General features: G+C 37.0%; 1 long non-coding RNA gene across 1 annotated transcript; it reads right to left on the bottom strand.

Annotated features, from left to right (window-relative positions):
* Window positions 1-440: 440 nt before the first annotated feature.
* LOC124394850 lies at window positions 441-2,988 on the bottom strand. Its single transcript, XR_006927565.1, has 3 exons — window positions 2,417-2,988; window positions 1,129-1,356; window positions 441-956 (listed from the first exon to the last, which is right to left on the bottom strand). It is a non-coding gene; the product is annotated as an uncharacterized LOC124394850 (long non-coding RNA).
* Window positions 2,989-10,856: the final 7,868 nt, after the last annotated feature.

Genomic DNA, 10,856 nt, shown 5'->3' with positions numbered 1-10,856 from the left:
CATAATGTCTTATTCAATGCTGTTCCCCCACAACTCTAAAGTGTTCTTCAATGGGAAAACAAAATCAGTAGTGAGTTTCAGATTTTCATTCTGTACAATAATGCGATCAAGTAGAAAGGCCGAAACTAATTACAGTATGCATTATTGCTTCTCATCAGCTTCATATAATCAAAGCCATCACCAGTGCAATCATCACATTTACACACTATAAAATACAGCGCACTATAAATCGCTTTTCTGTGCTTCGTAAAATGCAAATGTGCAACAGGCTGTACATTACATTCAAGAGCTTTAATGCTTTATAGCAGTTCATGAAGTGATCTGTAACAATTAGACCATTTTAAATTTAAGAAGGAATTTCAGTCATTCCAATTATTAGAGTCCATTCAATTAAATAATATTGTTTGGATTCTGTAATATATTCCCAAAACCAGGTGTAGTAGAATCCATGTGCAGTTTATTAAACAGTATAAGAACGCAATACAAGAATCCAAGAGTCAAAAAAACAGGCCGGAAGTTCAATACGCAATATAATGTCCACAAAATAAACAAATCCACAGAACCAATAGTGTAGTCAGAAAAGGATAAGAAAAATATAAAACACAATAGAAAAGGCTGTAGATATAAAAAGGCTTGGTATGTTCACAGAAACACAATACTGCACAGCAGTGAGTGTTACAAAGTCTACAAACAGGAAGTGACCCTCGACCCGGAGGTTTTTAGAATTCAGGAAGATTCCCACAGCTTCAACTGCAGTTGAAGCTGTTGCAGATTCCCCCTTCTAGGAACACCTCTAAGTGTTTTCCTACATAGCCTTACACAGGTTCGGGGAGCGGGTCGGACAGGATGGTTATGTCCTCGATCAGTGACAGGTCTGGAATATCCTCCCAGTTTACCCAACACTGCTCCTCCGGTCTGTACCCTCCTGTCCACAAGGTATTAGAGCCGACCTCTGCCTGTATCATTTAGGGGCATATGTGCAGGTTTGAGAAGGGAGATGTGAAAGAATGGAGGAAAAACAGTATTCAGGTGGTAGCTTTAGATAATAGGTGATCTGACACACAATTTTGAAAGGTAGTTTTCTGCATGGTAGTTTTAACTTGATGTTTGATAGCCTGATAGCCATACCTTTTGGCCAGATTGATAGGAGGGTGGGAACATCTTCCACGATTTGCTTTTATCTCTTGACATTGAACTGCTCTCTGCAGATGCCTTCCAAGGAGGTTGGTAGCCCACGACACATTGGAATGGGGTGAGGTTGGTAGAAGATAGGGTAGAGAGTTACAGCCTATGTGTCCAATATACAACATCAACTTGTGGTCAATGCAGAGAAATGCGAGTTCCATCGAGTTCCACCTACAAAACGCAGCACATTGAAGGATTTAAATCAAAGGTGGTGTAGGATTCGAGCCATGGTGAATGGTTAATTTGTTTTAATGCCTAAAATGTGCTCTAAATTTTACTAGACCTTCTGAATTTCTTAGTCTTCCTCCTCAACAGTGTGGTGAGCATGTTAAACATGTTGGACATGAAGGCTTTAGGTGGCCAAGTACACTATGATGTTGTTGATGTATACTATGACACAGGAGGTCAGGAGAACCCGAAACAACTAATTAATAAAAGCCTAAAACTTTGCACATTGTGTGAAACCCCGCACATTAATAAGGCCATATGGCATTTAGCCCGCAGTAGTCTATGCAAGGTTTTAACCCCTCATCCTCGTTCTCTACAAAGAAGAATCATGCAGCTGTAAGAGATGTAGAGGGCCGGATGAATCCTACTGCCAGGGCTTCCTGAACGTACTCCTCCATAGCCTTATTTTCAGGTGCTGACAATTAGTAAATGCAGCAATGTGGAGAAACTATATTGGGGAGGAGTTCTACCTTACAGTCCTATAAGCAATGTGGGGAAAGTGACATAGCTTGTTCCTTGCGTAATGGGGCCTCCAGATCATGGCAGTGCAGATTGTTGTTTTCGGCTCCGGGTTCTCTATTGAGGTGATGTGGCAGGGCCAGAGCGGGTTTCGTTCTAGGCAGTGCTCAATGCACCTCGGGGACCAACCATTGTAGCAGTTCCCTATGTTCCCACAAGATCATGGGGTGATGGGCCTGGATCCAAAAGAACCCTTATCCTGCCAATTTGCCCATTATCAACTGCAGTGATTGTCAGAGATGAGTCACAAGGGGTCATGGGGAGTTGGAGCTCTTCAGCCACTTGGTGGTGGATTCAACTGACAGCCGATCCCGTGTTTATGAGTGTGGATTTGTACTGGTAGCCAAACACTGTAAGAACAGTTTGTTAAATTCACTTTTACCAGCTTAAACCGGGGTTTCTTTAGGCTTGTGGAGAAATGATGATTGGCTCAACCACAATTTAAACACAGTTTAGCCTGAGTTGTCAATGCTGTTCAAAATACCTGGGGATAGTGCTAAGCTGGGCTCAGGGGCACTGGTTGCGGATATCTTGGTCCTTACAGGCCCTTTCTGCCTGAAGTGTGGGGTTTAATCCTTTTTGGATAACTGCTTTGAGGGTTGTGTCATTCCACCCACTCTGAGCCGCCAGGGTCCAGAATTTCATTGCATAGTCAGCGGCTTAAAAATTGTCCCAAAACATTCAGTCCTCCGGCCAGATACTCAAACATGTTTTAGATTTGCTGAGTGAAATACGTGTAGTAGCCTCTGATCGTTCATCACTGTCCCAGGCTGGAGAAGCCCATTATAAGTCCTTCCAGTTAGCAGCATTAACAAAACCACACATTCTCCAGAGGCAAAGTATTCTATTAAACATTCCCAGGCCCAGGTGGAGTAGAATCTATGTGCAGTCTATTAAACAGTTCAGAAATTTAATCCAGAGTCAAAAAACAGACAGAAAGTTCAATACACAATATAATCAGTTTACGAAATAAACAAATATACAGAAACAAAAGCGTAGTCAGAAAAGAATAAACAAAAGTTGAAACATAAAAGAAAAGTCTATAGCCATTTAAAGGCTTGGTATCTTCACAAAACCCCAATACTTCACATGGCAGTAAACCATTAATGAAGCATAAGTAGGCTGCAAACAGGAAGTGACCCTCGATCCGAAGGTATTCAGAATTTGGGTAAAGGTCCCCTCTGGTGGAGCGGAGGATGAACTGCAGTCTGCAATCTGTTACAGATTTGCAACTGATTTTTCTATGACATAATATAATTGTACCACCTCTAAGGCAGACTACAAAATCATTCGTGGTTCAAACACTGACCTTCTGAATGAAAAAAAAAGAAATCTGTGTCCTGACCGACTTCTCAAACTGACTAACACTAAACATTTACACAAACAATGAGCAGACCTCTGTAATGTCCATGTCTGTTATCTGATTCTTTTCATCATACATTGTATCCCAACCCCTTGTATGTGTATACAATCAACCCCCGATATTTTGCTTTTCGGAAAATTTGCGTGTTCTTATTTGGAATCTAACTAACAGCAAGTTGCAAAGCATCTTAAAATTCACGGGAATCTGCAGCAAGACTGTTCAAAAACATTATAAATAACATTTTAACTATATTTTCAATAACACATTTCATAAAATTGTGTAAAACACATTGCATTAAAGTGACATAATGTCTACATGAATTCACCAAGGTACCATAGGGGCTGCGGGGTGCGTCCAAAATTTGCAGATTTTCAGAACTCGCAGGGGTCTTAGAACATAACCCGGGGGACTATTGTATATATATTCTGATCAAATATAGCAGATTTATGTTACACTTTTAACTGTAGCTTTATGATCATGTATATTTACATTTACGATATTTCGCTGACTCCCTCATCCAGAGCAACTTACAATTTCATTTCATTTGTACAACTGAGAAATTGATGAAAGAAGTGCTAGCTCAGTGGTAAAGATGTCGGATTTCTGATCAGAATGCTGTGACTTTAAATCCCACCACACCAAATTTTTAACTGCTGAGCCCTTGAGCAAGGCCCTTAACCCTTAACTGCTCAGTTGTATGAATGAGATAAAGGTAAGCTGCTCAGAAAAAGGGTGTCTGCAAAATACCATAGATGTAAATGATGGTTAAACTCATGTTTAGAAGTCCAATATTGTAACCACTAATCTACCACTTCCACAAAGAGAAAGATCCTAGACCATAGAAACTATAATCTTTTGATCTATAGTCAGATGCTTTATCCATGGCACCACTGGCCCAATTAAAAACCCAGGGCTTCAGAAAGGTTTCAGCAGGGTACAGTACAATACATTCAATCAGAGTGCTTTCGAGACTTAAGCAAATCCAGAGGATATTTAAAATGTCCGATGAGTTAAATACCAGAAAAAAACTGAACAAACCATCTAGGATATAGAAGAAAAAGTGCTGATCTATTCTCTAAAACTTTACACCCCTACAAAATTTGTGTTATATTCTGGCTTCACCCTGATCCGGGCTCCAGGTTATTGAACAAATGTTCAGAAAAAAAAAAGTCAAGCCCCAGCCATGACAAACTGTCTCTGTTGGACTTGTGAGCAAAGCCATAATGTATGTGGTAAAGTAAATAATTTGGGAATGCACCGTCTTCTTCTTTTTCTTTCGGCTGCTCCTGTTAGGGGTCGCCACAGCAGATCATCCTTCTCCACACTACTTTACATATGCCTCTTTCAAATTTGGGAATGCACTCAACTGGGATATTCAGATATGTTTTTACCAGTTTCAGGCCATACATTTTACACTCAGGCCTTAAGTGATGTCCTTTCTAAATCAATCCACTCTTAATACCATTATTATGATGCCATGGCTATAGAAACCATTAATATTATAGCGAAACACAGTATAACAAAGCACTGCATTATCTGCATTAAAAAACATCAATATTCTTCCTCTTTTGGCTTCTCCCATTAGGGATCGCCACAGCGGATCATCCTTCTCCATACCCCCCTGTCCTCGACATCTGCTTCTTTCACCCCAACCACCTGCATGTCTTCCCTCACCACATCCATGAACCTTCTCTTTGGCCTTCCTCTTTTCCTCTCACCTGGTGGCTCTATCCTCAGCATTCTCCTACCAATATACGCCATGTACCTCCTCTGCACATGTCCAAACCATAAACATCAGAAACATCAATGTTAACCTCATAAAATGACCGGGTTTTTCGTGCATTTTTGTACATTTTATTCATGCATTACGGTTGGATGCATTCCTGGTGATTTAAAATGAAGGCACATTGTGTGGTTTTTATGCAAATTCTACAGGAGAGGCAACCCAAAGTATAAATGGTTTATGAAAAAGCATAACAATTGTTTTGAACAGTTTTGGCTGACCTTTCCTCACAATTTAACTTTGCTCAAAAAATCCGCCTTGAATGTCTTTATACTGTAAGTATAACCACCAACCATATGACCACATCAGTTTCTTCACCTTTGTCAGTCATTGTGAAATGAAAAAAATCCATTAAATCGACATGAATATATTTGAGCTTGTGCAGTTTGGTACAGGTGCAGTGACTAGTGAGCTTTCTTTCTATCTAATCAAGATTTGTTAGATGTAATTACATTATAATAAGTGTAAAAATAAGGACATTTCTGCTTTATATGCTTAAGAAAATCTTGAACACCAGTGCAGTGGCATACCATTTGTACATAAAGACATAACTTACATTGTGCCAATACAACTGCACCATAAGGAAAACAGTTTTCTTATAAAATGTATAACCATAAATAAAGTAAAATAAAAACACAATTCTTTCTGCATAAGTTGAAGTGAATTCTAGTCTCCGGTTGTCACTGAGTGAGTTATATTATAACTTCTCACGACATTCCTCTTTCTGTCTCAAATTGAAAAAAAAAAAAGCAGGAAGAATGTGCAGAGTCACTTACTTGGATTTTATTCGGGGTTTTACTGATAGGAGAAAGTTCTTGGCTGGGGGTCAAGAAACAGCCAGGCAAGGTTCCTATCCATAATCAGAGTACAGGCAGGCAGGCTGGGGGTCAGGACCCCAAACCAGCAGAGCATGACTGGGTTAAGAAGCAGTAAAATGGCCATAACTAGAGTGGATATAACACTGAGTGTTTACACCTCAAGCATCTTAAACCTCAAAATAAGATTCAGGATAATGCAATGTATACAGTGTAATGTATAAATGTGTAACTGGAAAAAAAAAATGGTTTGCAACTACATTTCTGGCTGAGGGATGGATTTTAACCAATGATGCATGAAGGTAAAATGAACTAGGAGTGACAAAAATCAGCTCAGGGTCAGAATTATTTTCAGTATTTTTTCAGTACTCATGCTTCATTGGTTGATAGGTAGTTTACACAGTATGTGTTTTTGAGCTTAATCAAACTTGTACGATGATCTTTGTTCTTGAAGAAGGTGTTACAGTGAAAAAGACATGGACTTGTGCTTATATCTCAGTTATGGCCTTTGTCAGTAAGTCCCAGGAGGAGTGGCATCTAATGTCTTTTCTAGTTAAAAAATTCTGTTATTTGTGAATACTAATAAAAGAGGTATGGCCTCAGTGTTTGTTGGTCAGTGTTTGAAGGAGGTGTGGCCTCTGAATTTAACATTTCTAATATCTTTAACCATTGGCTAACAAGTTAATCACTGCTAGTAAATAAGTTCTAATCTGACAAAGGTAGATAAAAGTGATATTTCAGTGTTTGGCTTTTAAAATTTATGAGCAAATTCTCAGCAATTTATCGTACCATAATAGTTTCCAGGTTCCACGTTATCCAAATTTTATGTGATCCTACCTGATTAAAATTTTGTTTTGTTTTGTGTATGTGTGTCTGGGCATCTGTGTATGTGTTTTTGGTGCCAGATAAAAGGTATATTCCCAGCTTTCTGGCATTCCTAGGATATTCCCAGATCCACTGTAACTAATAATAAGAAATTACTGAAGATTAATACAATAATTAAGTAGTATGTTTCTTTTAGATCTTGTGAATATTTTGTACATTATATAATAAAGAATGTATCTGACAAATACCTGATATAAATGGCAAACACACTATGAAATCTGAAGTGTGATGAAGACGATTCATCATTTGATCCAGGAGTGACCTACATTTGAAATGCGTCCAACCCAGTCACACTTGCCAGTCAAATAATCCTTACACAGACACAGACACACACACACACACACACACACACACACACACACACACACTTACGCACAGACACTGCAGACAGGAGCCACTGCGGGGTCTTTTAATGGCAAACACAATTAATAGGCAGTTTACAGAGGGCAAGAGGAACACAGGAGGGAAAGGCAAGCATTACCTCCACCCTAATACCAATTTCATGCTTTTCGTAGTGTAAAAGGGTAGCATGGCCACGGTCATTTCACTGTGCTGAAACATAATCTGACAAAGGGCAGAACAGGAGGCCACGAGCAAATTGAAATAAGCTGGTTTGAACACGCCGACATCAGGGGTGCCTGTCAGGGAAATCCTTTCCCCAAAGACACACACTTGCTAATACACAATCCCATGCTGCAACATTTATAACCGAGCTGTTAAACAATATGCTCAGGTAGGGTTCTCAGGAAACTAATTCTCAAAGTACACATTGATTGATTTATTTATTCTTTTGTGAATAAAATGTTTATATATGACTGGTGTGTAAATTAAAAGTACAAAAAAGATAAGAGTTAATAAATGTGCAAATTTAACATTATTGTTTATTATTTTGTAGTTTGTTTTCCATTTACCTGTGCAGTTTTTCTGCAGATAATTGTGTGAGTAATGCACGCATCTAACAAATTACTCATATAAGAAAAAATAGAACTGTGCATTAAATAATGTCATTTTCCTTTATTTTTGTATTTTGTATTATTGTATTTATTTATTTTTTATATATATATATATATAAATGTTGCATGGTATGTGTATTCTGTCTCTGACAGTTCCTCAGCCCCAGCTACATCACTCGAGCTACATTGGTCTCATCTAGTGAGCTGGATTGTTTTTTTGGTTTTTTTTATCTAGCTTGCACAGTTATAATTTCTGTTTGTTCATGCATGTAACAATCATAAAAAATATAAACAGTATATAAACTAGATAAATTAAAAACAGATCCCTGTTCTGCCCTGCCTCCCTAGTTACCTGGTTTGGACTTTGGACTTTGATTTATATTTTGTCTCTCCTGTATTGATCTTTTTTTTTTTTTTTTTTTTGGTGTATGATTTGGACTATTTTTGGACTGTGATTTATCTCTGCCTCTTACCGCTCAGTTTTCTGCTGTTTCATTTAATTAAGAACCAGTTACTCTCTCTCTCATCAGCTCCCTCAAAAGTTTTTGGATGTCTATTTGTTCTTCTCATTGTGTGCTGTTTTGAGCCAATCAACCTATTTCTTGTAATTTCGTGGCTTTTTTATCCACCACTGCTGTATCATTTCCTGGCTCTCACACACCACAGATATAGGCTAGCCTACAAAGCTAACAACAAGCAAGGCAGAAGGCAACTAGAAGTTTGGCTAACATGGATGAAACAGAGGAAGTCAGTGATGTAAACATGACTGAGAACAGAAACATTTCTGATCACCTGATTAATCTTTTCTCTGCTTGTGTTTTATATGGTGGTTGTTCAGTCTGGATACTTTCATTAGGTAACAAAATTGTGCAATTCCTTTATATTAATATATTAATATGATGTGAGTTCCAGTTGCCATGTCAGTAAAACAGGTAGTAGTAATGGCCACATTTTACTTAACCTGTTAGCCTTCACCACTGCTTTTGGAAATCAATTTAAATATCTTTAAAAGGAAGACACTTTACTGTGTCTTTACTGAGCTTTACTGTCCGTTATTCAAAGTTGATATTGCTCAAAAAAATAATAAGTTATAGAAAGGTATAGATGATGAAGTACTGTGAATATATTTTTTCTTCATATATATATATATATATATATATATATATATATATATATATATATATATATATATATATATATATATATATATATATATATATATATATTCTTCATATATAAATACATGAAATCAGTAATGTAGCAATCCAGAAAAGTAATGGGTTAAAAGCCACATGTCTAATGTGTCATATTTTAAATTGAATGAAGATATCAAGAAAAATGAGTTTCCTACAAACATTTATCTGAGATTATGTCTGGTTCGCCCCTCCCCGCACCACCAAGCCCAAATTTCAGGATTTACAGCTAAAAATGCTCTCCCTAATTTTTTATGTTAACAGTTCCTGATAAAAATGTGCTGCATACACAATTTAGATATTGTTGGAAAGAATATACTTTGAACTTTAATATCAATCATCAAATTTAATATTGCTCAAATAGATATTAAGTTATAGATGATGACATGCCATGGTTATACATATCCTGCATTGAACATTATTATTATTTCATATATAAATACATGAAATCAGTCCTGGAGCAATCCAGAAAAGTACTGGGTTCAAAGCCACATGTCTCATGAGTTTATATTTAAAATTTTATGAAGATTTTCATGACAAATGAGAGTCCTACAAACATTTATCCGAGACTATGTCTGATCCTTTTCTTCCTCCCCCTGTTTGAGAGCCACCTGTTAAACTCAGGTGGCCATTCATACTCTATTCATTCAGTCTGCATAGAAATGAATGGTTGACCATTAAAGGCTTTTGTTCTACATGTTTGCATGCACGTGCTCCTCTGTTTGACCAGCCATATTTGTTTTTTTTTTACCACCAAGATGTCATTTTCTTATGTGAAAATTTTTCCGAAACATATACAAACAATACAGCAATCGAAGTACTGTGAACTGTGTACTGTAAACAAAAGAATAACCTATAATAATCTAAATTACAACATAGTTCGTGCAAAAATGCTTTACAGCATGTTTAGTGGAGCCTTATCTTTTCAAATAAATGGGGATTTGCAGCAGTGGATGTGTTTGTGACTCGTTATTACAATAATAATGTAAGTAGTGCATTTATGATGCATGTTGTTGTTGTGTACTGCTTACACACATTCAGCAAATACATTCAATATACATTTGTCTTTGAAAAACAGTGATCTGAAATCGCTGCTTGCGGCTTAGAGCTTTAGAATGATGTATAGGTAGTCATGTTTGCCCTAGTCCCTATTTTTTTAATCTATTGCTAAACATTAACACCTGAGAACAATGGGATATCGGTCGCACTGGCGCTGTGCTGAAGGCCGAGAGGTTAGGTAAATGTCACAGCCCAAACTTCTTTAATTTAACTTGAGTGGAAAAGTGTGGTCAGTACTTTAACTTTTAACAAGGTATTTTAAAACATAAATATCTCTACGTCTACTTGAGTGAAGGATGTGTGTACTTTTGCCACCTCTGCTGAATAAACATATACATGTACAGTATATTCATATCAAAAGGTTTTGAGACTAATGGTCCTTGGACTAACCAAGGAAACCCCTTGTGAACACACCATTATCTAATTAAACATCTTTCCCAAAAGGTGGACGTTGGATTTGAACAGCACTTTCCTATTGTTTCAATTAATCCCAAAGGCATTTAATAGGTTTGAGGTCACAGTTCTATTGCAGGCTGTTGTTGTTGTTGTTATTATTATTATTATTATTATTATTATTATTATTATTAATTGTGAGTTGTTTTTCTCTTTCTTTTTGTTTTTACAATTAATAAACAATGCAATAACCCATAAGTACAGAAGTAATGAAAAGTATTTCTATGCTAAATTAGTCAACTCAACACCATAAGTTTGCATCATTAGCTTTGCACTGGAGCTATGATAAAGCTAAGTAAAATAATCTCACAGGCTTCAGATTTGCATCGTACAAAACATTTACATCATCAAATACTGTATTTAAAGACATTATTTTACCTCAGCAATGCCATTTATACCTAAAATAGCATAAAATTGAAC

This window comes from Silurus meridionalis, chromosome 12 (genome assembly GCF_014805685.1).
Source record: "Silurus meridionalis isolate SWU-2019-XX chromosome 12, ASM1480568v1, whole genome shotgun sequence".
Taxonomy (NCBI): Eukaryota; Metazoa; Chordata; class Actinopteri; order Siluriformes; family Siluridae; genus Silurus; species Silurus meridionalis.
Note: the sequence above shows the minus strand (reverse complement) of the source record. Positions and strands in the feature narration are given on the sequence as shown.